The sequence below is a fragment of the Rutidosis leptorrhynchoides genome, chromosome 2, assembly GCF_046630445.1.
Source record: "Rutidosis leptorrhynchoides isolate AG116_Rl617_1_P2 chromosome 2, CSIRO_AGI_Rlap_v1, whole genome shotgun sequence".
In the NCBI taxonomy this organism is placed as follows: domain Eukaryota; kingdom Viridiplantae; phylum Streptophyta; class Magnoliopsida; order Asterales; family Asteraceae; genus Rutidosis; species Rutidosis leptorrhynchoides.
The window spans coordinates 231,693,175-231,710,474 of record NC_092334.1 but is presented as its reverse complement, the minus strand read 5'-3'; positions in this window follow the sequence as shown (position 1 = coordinate 231,710,474).

Here is a 17,300-nt window from a genome sequence, read left to right as displayed (position 1 = left end):
GATTAGATATAAAGGATATGTAATTTTGTTTTCATGTAAATAAGTCATGAATGATTACTCATATTTTTGTAATTTTATGAGATATTTCATGCTAGTTGCCAAATGATGGTTCCCACATGTGTTAGGTGACTCACATGGGCTGCTAAGAGCTGATCATTGGAGTGTATATACCAATAGTACATACATCTAAAAGCTGTGTATTGTACGAGTACGAATACGGGTGCATACGAGTAGAATTGTTGATGAAACTGAACGAGGATGTAATTGTAAGCATTTTTGTTAAGTAGAAGTATTTTGATAAGTGTATTGAAGTCTTTCAAAAGTGTATAAATACATATTAAAACACTACATGTATATACATTTTAACTGAGTCGTTAAGTCATCGTTAGTCGTTACATGTAAATGTTGTTTTGAAACCTTTAGGTTAACGATCTTGTTAAATGTTGTTAATCCAATGTTTATAATATCAAAAGAGATTTTAAATTATTATATTATCATGATATTATGATGTACGAATATCTCTTAATATGATATATATACATTAAATGTCGTTACAACGATAATCGTTACATATATGTCTCGTTTAAAAATCATTAAGTTAGTAGTCTTGTTTTTACATATGTAGTTCATTGTTAATATACTTAATGATATGTTTACTTATCATAGTATCATGTTAACTATATATATATATCCATATATATGTCATCATATAGTTTTTACAAGTTTTAACGTTCGTGAATCACCGGTCAACTTGGGTGGTCAATTGTCTATATGAAACATATTTCAATTAATCAAGTCTTAACAAGTTTGATTGCTTAACATGTTGGAAACATTTAATCATGTAAATATCAATCTCAATTAATATATATAAACATGGAAAAGTTCGGGTCACTACAGTACCTACCCGTTAAATAAATTTCGTCCCGAAATTTTAAGCTGTTGAAGGTGTTGACGAATCTTCTGGAAATAGATGCGGGTATTTCTTCTTCATCTGATCTTCACGCTCCCAGGTGAACTCGGGTCCTCTACGAGCATTCCATCGAACCTTAACAATTGGTATCTTGTTTTGCTTAAGTCTTTTAACCTCACGATCCATTATTTCGACGGGTTCTTCGATGAATTGAAGTTTTTCGTTGATTTGGATTTCATCTAACGGAATAGTGAGATCTTCTTTAGCAAAACATTTCTTTAAATTCGAGACGTGGAAAGTGTTATGTACAGCCGCGAGTTGTTGAGGTAATTCTAGTCGGTAAGCTACTGGTCCGACACGATCAATAATCTTGAATGGTCCAATATACCTTGGATTTAATTTCCCTCGTTTTCCAAATCGAACAACGCCTTTCCAAGGTGCAACTTTAAGCATGACCATCTCTCCAATTTCAAATTCTATATCTTTTCTTTTAATGTCAGCGTAGCTCTTTTGTCGACTTTGGGCGGTTTTCAACCGTTGTTGAATTTGGATGATCTTCTCGGTAGTTTCTTGTATAATCTCCGGACCCGTAATCTGTCTATCCCCCACTTCACTCCAACAAATCGGAGACCTGCACTTTCTACCATAAAGTGCTTCAAACGGCGCCATCTCAATGCTTGAATGGTAGCTGTTGTTGTAGGAAAATTCTGCTAACGGTAGATGTCGATCCCAACTGTTTCCGAAATCAATAACACATGCTCGTAGCATGTCTTCAAGCGTTTGTATCGTCCTTTCGCTCTGCCCATCAGTTTGTGGATGATAGGCAGTACTCATGTCTAGACGAGTTCCTAATGCTTGCTGTAATGTCTGCCAGAATCTTGAAATAAATCTGCCATCCCTATCAGAGATAATAGAGATTGGTATTCCATGTCTGGAGACGACTTCCTTCAAATACAGTCGTGCTAACTTCTCCATCTTGTCATCTTCTCTTATTGGTAGGAAGTGTGCTGATTTGGTGAGACGATCAACTATTACCCAAATAGTATCAAAACCACTTGCAGTCCTTGGCAATTTAGTGATGAAATCCATGGTAATGTTTTCCCATTTCCATTCCGGGATTTCGGGTTGTTGAAGTAGACCTGATGGTTTCTGATGCTCAGCTTTGACCTTAGAACACGTCAAACATTCTCCTACGTATTTAGCAACATCGGCTTTCATACCCGGCCACCAAAAATGTTTCTTGAGATCCTTGTACATCTTCCCCGTTCCAGGATGTATTGAGTATCTGGTTTTATGAGCTTCTCTAAGTACCATTTCTCTCATATCTCCAAATTTTGGTACCCAAATCCTTTCAGCCCTATACCGGGTTCCGTCTTCCCGAATATTAAGATGCTTCTCCGATCCTTTGGGTATTTCATCCTTTAAATTTCCCTCTTTTAAAACTCCTTGTTGCGCCTCCTTTATTTGAGTAGTAATGTTATTATGAATCATTATATTCATAGATTTTACTCGAATGGGTTCTCTGTCCTTCCTGCTCAAGGCATCGGCTACCACATTTGCCTTCCCCGGGTGGTAACGAATCTCAAAGTCGTAATCATTCAATAATTCAATCCACCTACGCTGCCTCATATTCAGTTGTTTCTGATTAAATATGTGTTGAAGACTTTTGTGGTCGGTATATATAATACTTTTGACCCCATATAAGTAGTGCCTCCAAGTCTTTAATGCAAAAACAACCGCGCCTAATTCCAAATCATGCGTCGTATAATTTTGTTCGTGAATCTTCAATTGTCTAGACGCATAAGCAATCACCTTCGTTCGTTGCATTAATACACAACCGAGACCTTGCTTTGATGCATCACAATAAATCACAAAATCATCATTCCCTTCAGGCAATGACAATATAGGTGCCGTAGTTAGCTTTTTCTTCAATAACTGAAACGCTTTCTCTTGTTCATCATTCCATTCAAATTTCTTCCCTTTATGCGTTAATGCAGTCAAGGGTTTTGCTATTCTGGAAAAGTCTTGGATGAACCTTCTGTAGTAACCAGCTAGTCCTAAAAATTGGCGTATGTGTTTCGGAGTTTTCGGGGTTTCCCACTTTTCAACAGTTTCTATCTTTGCCGGATCCACCTTAATACCTTCTTTGTTCACTATGTGACCGAGGAATTGAACTTCTTCCAACCAAAATGCACACTTTGAAAACTTAGCGTACAATTCTTCCTTCCTCAATACTTCTAACACCTTTCTCAAATGTTCACCGTGTTCTTGGTCATTCTTTGAGTAAATAAGTATGTCATCAATGAAAACAATGACAAACTTGTCAAGGTATGGTCCACACACTCGGTTCATAAGGTCCATGAACACAGCTGGTGCATTAGTTAAACCAAACGGCATGACCATAAACTCGTAATGACCGTAACGTGTTCTGAAAGCAGTCTTTGGAATATCATCTTCTTTCACCCGCATTTGATGATACCCGGAACGTAAGTCAATCTTTGAATAAACAGACGAGCCTTGTAGTTGATCAAATAAGTCGTCGATTCTCGGTAGTGGGTAGCGGTTCTTGATGGTAAGTTTGTTCAACTCTCGGTAGTCGATACACAACCTGAATGTACCATCTTTCTTCTTGACAAACAAAACAGGAGCTCCCCACGGTGATGTGCTTGGTCGAATGAAACCACGCTCTAAAAGTTCTTGTAATTGGCTTTGCAGTTCTTTCATCTCGCTGGGTGCGAGTCTGTAAGGAGCACGAGCTATTGGTGCAGCTCCTGGTACAAGATCGATTTGAAATTCAACGGATCGATGTGGGGGTAATCCCGGTAATTCTTTCGGAAATACATCGGGAAATTCTTTTGCAATGGGAACATCATTGATGCTCTTTTCTTCAGTTTGTACTTTCTCGACGTGTGCTAGAACAGCATAGCAACCTTTTCTTATTAGTTTTTGTGCCTTCAAATTACTAATAAGATGTAGCTTCGTGTTGCCCTTTTCTCCGTACACCATTAAGGGTTTTCCTTTTTCTCGTATAATGCGAATTGCATTTTTGTAACAAACGATCTCCGCTTTCACTTCTTTCAACCAGTCCATACCGATTATCACATCAAAACTCCCTAACTCTACTGGTATCAAATCAATCTTAAATGTTTCGCTAACCAGTTTAATTTCTCGATTCCGACATATATTATCTGCTGAAATTAATTTACCATTTGCTAATTCGAGTAAAAATTTACTATCCAAAGGCGTCAATGGACAACTTAATTTAGCACAAAAATCTCTACTCATATAGCTTCTATCCGCACCCGAATCAAATAAAACGTAAGCAGATTTATTGTCAATAAGAAACGTACCCGTAACAAGCTCCGGGTCTTCCTGTGCCTCTACCGCATTAATATTGAAAACTCTTCCACGGCCTTGTCCATTCGTGTTCTCCTGGTTCGGGCAATTTCTAATAATGTGGCCTGGTTTTCCACATTTATAACAAACTACATTGGCATAACTTGCTCCGACACTACTTGCTCCGCCATTACTCGTTCCGACACCATTTGTTCCTTTCGTTCTATTAACCCCTGGTCCGTAGACCTCACACTTCGCCGCGCTATGACCATTTCTTTTACACTTGTTGCAAAATTTGGTGCAGAACCCCGAGTGATTCTTTTCACACCTTTGGCATAGCTGCTTCTGATTGTTGTTGTTGTTGCGGTTATTATTGTTATTGGGATGATTGTTGTAGTTGCTGTTGTTGTTGTTGTTGTTGTTGTTGGGCCGTTTGTTGTAGTTGCGATTGATGTTGCGATTGTTGGGATAATTGTTGCGATTATTGTTGTAATTGCTGTTGTTGTTGTATTGGTGATTCTTATCACCGTTTTCCTCCCACTTTCTTTTGACTTGCTTCACATTGGCCTCTTCAGCAGTCTGTTCTTTAATTCTTTCTTCAATCTGGTTCACTAGTTTGTGAGCCATTCTGCATGCCTGTTGTATGGAGGCGGGCTCGTGTGAACTTATATCTTCTTGGATTCTTTCCGGTAATCCTTTCACAAACGCGTCGATCTTCTCTTCCTCATCTTCGAATGCTCCCGGACACAATAGGCACAATTCTGTGAATCGTCTTTCGTACGTGGTAATATCAAATCCTTGGGTTCGTAACCCTCTAAGTTCTGTCTTGAGCTTATTGACCTCGGTTCTGGGACGGTACTTCTCGTTCATCAAGTGCTTGAATGCTGACCACGGTAGTGCGTACGCATCATCTTGTCCCACTTGCTCTAGATAGGTATTCCACCATGTTAACGCAGAACCTGTGAAGGTATGCGTAGCGTACTTCACTTTGTCCTCTTCAGTACACTTACTTATGGCAAACACCGATTCAACCTTTTCGGTCCACCGTTTCAATCCGATCGGTCCTTCGGTTCCATCAAATTCCAAAGGTTTGCAGGCAGTGAATTCTTTGTAGGTGCATCCTACACGATTTCCTGTACTGCTAGATCCAAGGTTATTGTTGGTATGTAGCGCAGCCTGTACTGCGGCTATGTTTGAAGCTAGAAAAGTACGGAATTCCTCTTCATTCATATTCACGGTGTGTCGAGTAGTCGGTGCCATTTCCTTCAAAATAGTTAAATGGAACAAGTTAATCATACAGAATATTAAGAGTAGTTAATAGTATTTCGTAGCATAATATGAACTCATTTATAAAAGCTTTTTCTTCATATTAGCGTTTTATAAGTTTAAATTCGGGTAGTACCTACCCGTTAAGTTCATACTTAGTAGCTAATATACAATTCAACTACTACAATTCTATATGAAAAACTGATTATAATAATATTTCGCGTTCAAACTTTTATACAATATTTTACAAACTTACAATACCGCTTATTTTACATAAAGCATGAAATATAGCACACAATAACTTTGATACAAGATAGTTGTGAAGACAATTCTAGCTAGTACACAAGTCGTTCAGCAAAGGTAATAAAGACACGTAATTCATACGTCCAGAAACAAGTCATGCATTCTGGTTTTACTAGGACTACTTCACATCCTTGGTCTTGTGCAACATAACCGTTATGGCCGTTGATAAGACAGCATGTTGTAACGTCATCAAAGGGACGAGGGTTACGTAATGTCCAACAGTCCCGTAATAATCTAAAAACCTCATTTCTTACCCCAATTACCGACTCCGTCACTTGTGGAAACGTTTTGTTTAATAGTTGTAGCCCGATGTTCTTGTTCTCACTTTGGTGAGAAGCGAACATTACTAATCCGTAAGCATAACATGCTTCTTTATGTTGCATGTTAGCCGCTTTTTCTAAATCACGAAGTCCAATATTCGGATATATTGAGTCAAAATAATTTCTTAACCCGTTGCGTAAAATAGCATTTGGGTTCCCCGCAATATATGCGTCAAAGTAAACACATCGTAACTTATGGGTTTCCCAATGTGATATCCCCCATCTTTCAAACGAAAGTCTCTTATAAACCAAGACATTCTTGGAACGTTCTTCGAATGTCTTACAAACTGATCTCGCCTTAAATAGTTGTGCCGAAGAATTCTGGCCGACTCTAGACAAGATTTCATCAATCATGTCTCCGGGTAGGTCTCTTAAAATATTGGGTTGTCTATCCATTTTGTGTTTTTAAACTGTAAAATAGACAAGAGTTAGATTCATAAAAAAAATACTTATTAATACAAGCAATTTTTACATATATCATAAAGCATAAGAACACTATATTACATATATTACACCACACGAATACAACTATCTTATTCCGACTCGCTCGTTTCTTCTTCTTCGGTTTTGGTTCGTTTTGCCAAGTTTCTAGGGATATATGATGTTCCCCTAATACGAGCCGTCGTTGTCCACATTGGTTTAGAAAAACCTGGTGGTTTAGAGGTTCCCGGGTCATTGTTACAACTTAAGGACTTCGAGGGTTGACGATACATATAAAGTTCATCGGGGTTGGAATTAGATTTCTCTATTTTTATGCCCTTTCCCTTATTATTTTCTTTATCCTTTTTAAATTCAGTTGTGGTAATTTCTATAACATCATCGGAATTCTCGTCGGAATCCGATTCATCGGAGAATTGGTAATCCTCCCAATATTTTGCTTCCTTGGCGGAAACACCATTGACCATAATTAACTTTGGTCGGTTGGTTGAGGATTTTCTTTTACTTAACCGTTTTATTATTTCCCCCACCGGTTCTATTTCTTCATCCGGTTCCGATTCTTCTTCCGGTTCCGATTCTTCTTCCGGTTCCGACTCTTCTTCCGGTTCCTCTTCGGGAACTTGTGAATCAGTCCACAAATCATTCCAATTTACATTTGACCCTTCATTATTATTAGGTGAGTCAATGGGACTTGTTCTAGAGGTAGACATCTATCACATAATATCAAACACGTTAAGAGATTAATATATCACATAATATTCATATGTTAAAAATATATAGTTTCCAACAAAAATGTTAAGCAATCATTTTTAAAGAAAACACGGTCGAAGTCCAGACTCACTAATGCATCCTAACAAACTCGATAAGACACACTAATGCAAATTTTCTGGTTCTCTAAGACCAACGCTCGGATACCAACTGAAATGTCCCGTTCTTATTGATTAAAAACGTTCCATATTAATTGATTTCGTTGCGAGGTTTTGACCTCTATATGAGACGTTTTTCAAAGACTGCATTCATTTTTAAAACAAACCATAACCTTTATTTCATAAATAAAGGTTTAAAAAGCTTTACGTAGATTATCAAATAATGATAATCTAAGATATCCTGTTTACACACGACCATTACATAATGGTTTACAATACAAATATGTTACATCGAAATCAGTTTCTTGAATGCAGTTTTTACACAATATCATACAAACATGGACTCCAAATCTTGTCCTTATTTTAGTATGCAACAGCGGAAGCTCTTAATATTCACCTGAGAATAAACATGCTTTAAACGTCAACAAAAATGTTGGTGAGTTATAGGTTTAACCTATATATATCAAATCGTAACAATAGACCACAAGATTTCATATTTCAATACACATCCCATACATAGAGATAAAAATCATTCATATGGTGAACACCTGGTAACCGACAATAACAAGATGCATATATAAGAATATCCCCATCATTCCGGGACACCCTTCGGATATGATATAAATTTCGAAGTACTAAAGCATCCGGTACTTTGGATGGGGTTTGTTAGGCCCAATAGATCTATCTTTAGGATTCGCGTCAATTAGGGTGTCTGTTCCCTAATTCTTAGATTACCAGACTTAATAAAAAGGGGCATATTCGATTTCGATAATTCAACCATAGAATGTAGTTTCACGTACTTGTGTCTATTTTGTAAATCATTTATAAAACCTGCATGTATTCTCATCCCAAAAATATTAGATTTTAAAAGTGGGACTATAACTCACTTTCACAGATTTTTTACTTCGTCGGGAAGTAAGATTTGGCCACTGGTTGATTCACGAACCTATAACAATATATACATATATATCAAAGTATGTTCAAAATATATTTACAACACTTTTAATATATTTTGATGTTTTAAGTTTATTAAGTCAGCTGTCCTCGTTAGTAACCTACAACTAGTTGTCCACAGTTAGATGTACAGAAATAAATCGATAAATATTATCTTGAATCAATCCACGACCCAGTGTATACGTATCTCAGTATTGATCACAACTCAAACTATATATATTTTGGAATCAACCTCAACCCTGTATAGCTAACTCCAACATTCACATATAGAGTGTCTATGGTTGTTCCGAAATATATATAGATGTGTCGACATGATAGGTCGAAACATTGTATACGTGTCTATGGTATCTCAAGATTACATAATATACAATACAAGTTGATTAAGTTATGGTTGGAATAGATTTGTTACCAATTTTCACGTAGCTAAAATGAGAAAAATTATCCAATCTTGTTTTACCCATAACTTCTTCATTTTAAATCCGTTTTGAGTGAATCAAATTGCTATGGTTTCATATTGAACTCTATTTTATGAATATAAACAGAAAAGTATAGGTTTATAGTCGGAAAAATAAGTTACAAGTCGTTTTTGTAAAGGTAGTCATTTCAGTCGAAAGAACGACGTCTAGATGACCATTTTAGAAAACATACTTCCACTTTGAGTTTAACCATAATTTTTGGATATAGTTTCATGTTCATAATAAAAATCATTTTCTCAGAATAACAACTTTTAAATCAAAGTTTATCATAGTTTTTAATTAACTAACCCAAAACAGCCCGCGGTGTTACTACGACGGCGTAAATCCAGTTTTACGGTGTTTTTCGTGTTTCCAGGTTTTAAATCATTAAGTTAGCATATCATATAGATATAGAACATGTGTTTAGTTGATTTTAAAAGTCAAGTTAGAAGGATTAACTTTTGTTTGCGAACAAGTTTAGAATTAACTAAACTATGTTCTAGTGATTACAAGTTTAAACCTTCGAATAAGATAGCTTTATATGTATGAATCGAATGATGTTATGAACATCATTACTACCTTAAGTTCCTTGGATAAACCTACTGGAAAAGAGAAAAATGGATCTAGCTTCAATGGATCCTTGGATGGCTTGAAGTTCTTGAAGCAGAATCATGACACGAAAACAAGTTCAAGTAAGATCATCACTTGAAATAAGATTGTTATAGTTATAGAAATTGAACCAAAGTTTGAATATGATTATTACCTTGTATTAGAATGATAACCTACTGTAAGAAACAAAGATTTCTTGAGGTTGGATGATCACCTTACAAGATTGGAAGTGAGCTAGCAAACTTGAAAGTATTCTTGATTTTATGAAACTAGAACTTTTGGAATTTATGAAGAACACTTAGAACTTGAAGATAGAACTTGAGAGAGATCACTTAGATGAATAAAATTGAAGAATGAAAGTGTTTGTAGGTGTTTTTAGTCGTTGGTGTATGGATTAGATATAAAGGATATGAAATTTTGTTTTCATGTAAATAAGTCATGAATGATTACTCATATTTTTGTAATTTTATGAGATATTTCATGCTAGTTGCCAAATGATGGTTCCCACATGTGTTAGGTGACTCACATGGGCTGCTAAGAGCTGATCATTGGAGTGTATATACCAATAGTACATACATCTAAAAGCTGTGTATTGTACGAGTACGAATACGGGTGCATACGAGTAGAATTGTTGATGAAACTGAACGAGGATGTAATTGTAAGCATTTTTGTTAAGTAGAAGTATTTTGATAAGTGTATTGAAGTCTTTCAAAAGTGTATAAATACATATTAAAACACTACATGTATATACATTTTAACTGAGTCGTTAAGTCATCGTTAGTCGTTACATGTAAATGTTGTTTTGAAACCTTTAGGTTAACGATCTTGTTAAATGTTGTTAATCCAATGTTTATAATATCAAAAGAGATTTTAAATTATTATATTATCATGATATTATGATGTACGAATATCTCTTAATATGATATATATACATTAAATGTCGTTACAACGATAATCGTTACATATATGTCTCGTTTAAAAATCATTAAGTTAGTAGTCTTGTTTTTACATATGTAGTTCATTGTTAATATACTTAATGATATGTTTACTTATCATAGTATCATGTTAACTATATATATATATCCATATATATGTCATCATATAGTTTTTACAAGTTTTAACGTTCGTGAATCACCGGTCAACTTGGGTGGTCAATTGTCTATATGAAACATATTTCAATTAATCAAGTCTTAACAAGTTTGATTGCTTAACATGTTGGAAACATTTAATCATGTAAATATCAATCTCAATTAATATATATAAACATGGAAAAGTTCGGGTCACTACAATATGTATATATTGTTATAGGTTCGTGAATCAACCAGTGGCCAAGTCTTACTTTCCGACGAAGTAAAAATCTGTGAAAGTGAGTTATAGTCCCACTTTTAAAATCTAATATTTTTGGGATGAGAATACATGCAGGTTTTATAAATGATTTACAAAATAGACACACGTACGTGAAACTACATTCTATGGTTGAATTATCGAAATCGAATATGCCCCTTTTTATTAAGTCTGGTAATCTAAGAATTAGGGAACAGACACCCTAATTGACGCGAATCCTAAAGATAGATCTATTGGGCCTAACAAACCCCATCCAAAGTACCGGATGCTTTAGTACTTCGAAATTTATATCATATCCGAAGGGTGTCCCGGAATGATGGGGATATTCTTATATATGCATCTTGTTAATGTCGGTTACCTGGTGTTCACCATATGAATGATTTTTATCTCTATGTATGGGATGTGTATTGAAATATGAAATCTTGTGGTCTATTGTTACGATTTGATATATATAGGTTAAACCTATAACTCACCAACATTTTTGTTGACGTTTAAAGCATGTTTATTCTCAGGTGAATATTAAGAGCTTCCGCTATTGCATACTAAAATAAGGACAAGATTTGGAGTCCATGTTTGTATGATATTGTGTAAAAACTTCATTCAAGAAACTGATTTCGATGTAACATATTTGTATTGTAAACCATTATGTAATGGTCATATGTAAACAGGATATTTTATATTATCATTATTTGATAATCTACGTAAAGCTTTTTAAACCTTTATTTATGAAATAAAGGTTATGTTTTGTTTTAAAAATGAATGCAGTCTTTGAAAAACGTCTCATATAGAGGTCAAAACCTCGCAACGAAATCAATTAATATGGAACGTTTTTAATCAATAAGAACGGGACATTTCAGTTGGTATCCGAGCGTTGGTCTTAGAGAACCAGAATTTTGCATTAGTGTGTCTTATCGAGTTTGTTAGGATGCATTAGTGAGTCTGGACTTCGACCATGTTTACTTGAAAAATGATTGCTTAACAAATTTTGTTGGAAACTATATATTTTTAACATGTGAATATTATGTGATATATTAATCTCTTAACGCGTTTGATATTATGTGATAGATGTCTACCTCTAGAACAAGTCCCATTGACTCACCTAATAATAATGAAGAGTCAAATGTAAATTGGAATGATTCGTGGACTGATTCACAATTTCCCGAAGAGGAACCGGAAGAAGAGTCGGAACCGGAAGAAGAATCGGAACCGGAAGAAGAATCGGAACCGGATGAAGAAATAGAACCGGTGGGGGAAATAATAAAACGGTTAAGTAAAAGAAAATCCTCAACCAACCGACCAAGGTTAATTATGGTCAATGGTGTTTCCGCTAAGGAAGCAAAATATTGGGAGGATTACCATTTCTCCGATGAATCGGATTATGACGAGAATTCCGATGATGTTATAGAAATTACCCCAACTGAATTTAAAAAGGCAAAAGAAAATAATAAGGGAAAGGGCATAAAAATAGAGAAATCTAATTCCAACCCCGATGAACTTTATATGTATCGTCAACCCCCGAAGTCCTTAAGTTGTAACAATGACCCGGGAACCTCTAAACCACCAGGTTTTTCTAAACCAATGTGGATAACGACAGCTCGTATTAGGGGAACATCATATATCCCTAGAAACTTGGCAAAACGAACCAAAACCGAAGAAGACGAAACAAGCAAGTTGGAATAAGATAGTTGTATTCGTGTGGTGTAATATAAGTAATATAGTGTGCTTATGCTTTATGATATATGAATAAATTGCTTGTATTAATAAGTATTTTTTTTATGAATCTAACTCTTGTCTATTTTACAGTAAAAAAACACAAAATGGATAGACAACCCAATATTTTAAGAGACCTACCCGGAGACATGATTGATGAAATCTTGTCTAGAGTCGGTCAGAATTCTTCGACACAACTATTTAAGGCGAGATCAGTTTGTAAGACATTCGAAGAACGTTCCAAGAATGCCTTGGTTTATAAAAGGCTTTCGTTCGAAAGATGGGGGATATCACATTGGGAAAATCCATAAGTTACGATGTGTTTACTTTGACGCATATATTGCGGGGAACCCAAATGCTATTTTACGCAATGGGTTAAGAAATTATTTTGACTCAATATATCCGAATATTGGACTTCGTGATTTAGAAAAAAGCGGCTAACATGCAACATAAAGAAGCATGTTATGCTTACGGATTAGTAATGTTTGCTTCTCACCAAAGTGAGAACAAGAACATCGGGCTACAACTATTAAACAAAACGTTCCCACAAGTGACGGAGTCGGTAATTGGGGTAAGAAATGAGGTTTTTAGATTGTTACGGGACTGTTGGACATTACGTAACTCTCGTCCCTTTGACGACGTTACAACACGCTGTCTTATCAACGGCCATAACGGTTATGTTCCACAAGACCAAGGATGGGAAGTAATCCTAGTAAAACCAGAATGCATGACTTATTTCTGGACGTATGAATTATGTGTCTTTATTGCCTTTGCTGAACGACTTGTGTACTAGCTAGAATTATCTTCACAACCATCTTGTATCAAATTTATTGTGTGCTATATTTCATGCTATATGTAAAATAAGCGGTATTGTAAGTTTGTAAAATATTGTGTAAAAGTTTGAATGCGAAATATTATTATAATCAGTTTTTCATATAGAATTGTAGTAGTTGAATTGTATATTAGCTACCAAGTATGAACTTAACGGGTAGGTACTACCCGAATTTAAACTTATAAAACGCTAATATGAAGAAAAAGCTTTTATAAATGAGTTCATATTATGCTACAAAATACTATTAACTACTCTTAATATTTTGTATGATTAACTTGTTCCATTTGACTATTTTGAAGGAAATGGCACCGACTACTCGACACACCGTGAATATGAATGAAGAGGAATTCCGTACTTTTCTAGCTTCAAACATAGCCGCGGTACAGGCTGCGCTACATACCAACAATAACCTTGGATCTAGCAGTACAGGAAATCGTGTAGGATGCACCTACAAAGAATTCACTGCCTGCAAACCTTTGGAATTTGATGGAACCGAAGGACCGATCGGATTGAAACGGTGGACCGAGAAGGTCGAATCGGTGTTTGCCATAAGTAAGTGTACTTAAGAGGACAAAGTGAAGTACGCTACGCATACCTTCACAGGTTCTGCGTTAACATGGTGGAATACCTATCTAGAGCAAGTGGGACAAGACGATGCGTACGCACTACCGTGGTCAGCATTCAAGCACTTGATGAACAAGAAGTACCGTCCCAGAACCGAGGTCAATAAGCTCAAGACAAAACTTAGAGGGTTACGAACCCAAGGATTTGATATTACCACGTATGAAAGACGATTCACAGAATTGTGCCTATTGTGTCCGGGATCATTCGAAGATGAGGAAGAGAAGATCGACGCATTTGTGAAAGGATTACCGGAAAGAATCCAAGAAGATATAAGTTCCAACGAGCCCGCCTCCATACAACAAGCATGTAGAATGGCTCACAAACTAGTGAACCAGATTGAAGAAAGAATTAAAGAACAGACTGCTAAAGAGGCCAATGTGAAGCAAGTCAAAAGAAAGTGGGAGGAAAACGGTGATAAGAATCACCAATACAACAACAACAGTAATTACAACAATAATCGCAATAATTATCCCAACAATCGCAACATCAATCGCAACTACAACAAACGGCCCAACAACAACAACAACAACAACAACAACAACAACAACAGCAACTACAACAATCATCTCAATAACAATAATAACCGCAACAACAACAACAATCAGAAGCAGCTATGCCAAAGGTGTGAAAAGTATCACTCGGGGTTCTGCACCAAATTTTGCAACAAGTGTAAAAGAAATGGTCATAGCGCGGCGAAGTGTGAGGTCTACGGACCAGGGGTTAATAGAACGAAAGGAACAAATGGTGTCGGAACGAGTAATGGCGGAGCAAGTAGTGTCGGAGCAAGCTATGCCAATGTAGTTTGTTATAAATGTGGAAAACCGGGCCACATTATTAGAAATTTCCCGAAGCAGGAGAACACGAATGGACAAGGCCGCGGAAGAGTTTTCAATATTAATGCAGCAGAGGCACAGGAAGACCCGGAGCTTGTTACGGGTACGTTTCTTATTGACAATAAATCTGCTTACGTTTTATTTGATTCGGGTGCGGATAGAAGCTATATGAGTAGAGATTTTTGTGCTAAATTAAGTTGCCCATTGACGCCTTTGGATAGTAAATTTTTACTCGAATTAGCAAATGGTAAATTAATTTCAGCAGATAATATATGTCGGAATCGAGAAATTAAACTGGTTAGCGAAACATTTAAGATTGATTTGATACTAGTAGAGTTAGGGAGTTTTGATGTGATAATCGGTATGGACTGGTTGAAAGAAGTGAAAGCAGAGATCGTTTGTTACAAAAATGCAATTCGCATTATACGAGAAAAAGGAAAACCCTTAATGGTGTACGGAGAAAAGGGCAACACGAAGCTACATCTTATTAGTAATTTGAAGGCACAAAAACTAATAAGAAAAGGTTGCTATGCTGTTCTAGCACACGTCGAGAAAGTACAAACTGAAGAAAAGAGCATCAATGATGTTCCCGTCGCAAAAGAATTTCCCGATGTATTTCCGAAAGAATTACCGGGATTACCCCCACATCGATCCGTTGAATTTCAAATAGATCTTGTACCAGGAGCTGCACCAATAGCTCGTGCTCCTTACAGACTCGCACCCAACGAGATGAAAGAACTGCAAAGCCAATTACAAGAACTTTTAGAGCGTGGTTTCATTCGACCAAGCACATCACCGTGGGGAGCTCCTGTTTTGTTTGTCAAGAAGAAAGATGGTACATTCAGGTTGTGTATCGACTACCGAGAGTTGAACAAACTAACCATCAAGAACCGCTACCCACTACCGAGAATCGACGACTTATTTGATCAACTATAAGGCTCGTCTGTTTATTCAAAGATTGACTTACGTTCCGGGTATCATCAAATGCGGGTGAAAGAAGATGATATTCCAAAGACTGCTTTCAGAACACGTTACGGTCATTACGAGTTTATGGTCATGCCGTTTGGTTTAACTAATGCACCAGCTGTGTTCATGGACCTTATGAACCGAGTGTGTGGACCATACCTTGACAAGTTTGTCATTGTTTTCATTGATGACATACTTATTTACTCAAAGAATGACCAAGAACACGGTGAACATTTGAGAAAGGTGTTAGAAGTATTGAGGAAGGAAGAATTGTACGCTAAGTTTTCAAAATGTGCATTTTGGTTGGAAGAAGTTCAATTCCTCGGTCACATAGTGAACAAAGAAGGTATTAAGGTGGATCCGGCAAAGATAGAAACTGTTGAAAAGTGGGAAACCCCGAAAACTCCGAAACACATACGCCAGTTTTTAGGACTAGCTGGTTACTACAGAAGGTTCATCCAAGACTTTTCCAGAATAGCAAAACCCTTGACTGCATTAACGCATAAAGGGAAGAAATTTGAATGGAATGATGAACAAGAGAAAGCGTTTCAGTTATTGAAGAAAAAGCTAACTACGGCACCTATATTGTCATTGCCTGAAGGGAATGATGATTTTGTGATTTATTGTGACGCATCAAAGCAAGGTCTCGGTTGTGTATTAATGTAACGAACGAAGGTGATTGCTTATGCGTCTAGTCAATTGAAGATTCACGAACAAAATTATACGACGCATGATTTGGAATTAGGCGCGGTTGGTTTTGCATTAAAGACTTGGAGGCACTACTTATATGGGGTTAAAAGTATTATATATACCGACCACAAAAGTCTTCAACACATATTTAATCAGAAACAACTGAATATGAGGCAGCGTAGGTGGATTGAATTATTGAATGATTACGACTTTGAGATTCGTTACCACCCGGGGAAGGCAAATGTGGTAGCCGATGCCTTGAGCAGGAAGGACAGAGAACCCATTCGAGTAAAATCTATGAATATAATGATTCATAATAACCTTACTACTCAAATAAAGGAGGCGCAACAAGGAGTTTTAAAAAAGGGAATTTTAAAGGATGAAATACCCAAAGGATCGGAGAAGCATCTTAATATTCGGGAAGACGGAACCCGGTATAGGGCTGAAAGGATTTGGGTACCAAAATTTGGAGATATGAGAGAAATGGTACTTAGAGAAGCTCATAAAACCAGATACTCAATACATCCTGGAACGAGGAAGATGTACAAGGATCTCAAGAAACATTTTTGGTGGCCGGGTATGAAAGCCGATGTTGCTAAATACGTAGGAGAATATTTGACTTGTTCTAAGGTCAAAGCTGAGCATCAGAAACCATCAGGTCTACTTCAACAACCCGAAATCCCGGAATGGAAATGGGAAAACATTACCATGGATTTCATCACTAAATTGCCAAGGACTGCAAGTGGTTTTGATACTATTTGGGTAATAGTTGATCGTCTCACCAAATCAGCACACTTCCTGCCAATAAGAGAAGATGACAAGATGGAGAAGTTAGCACGACTGT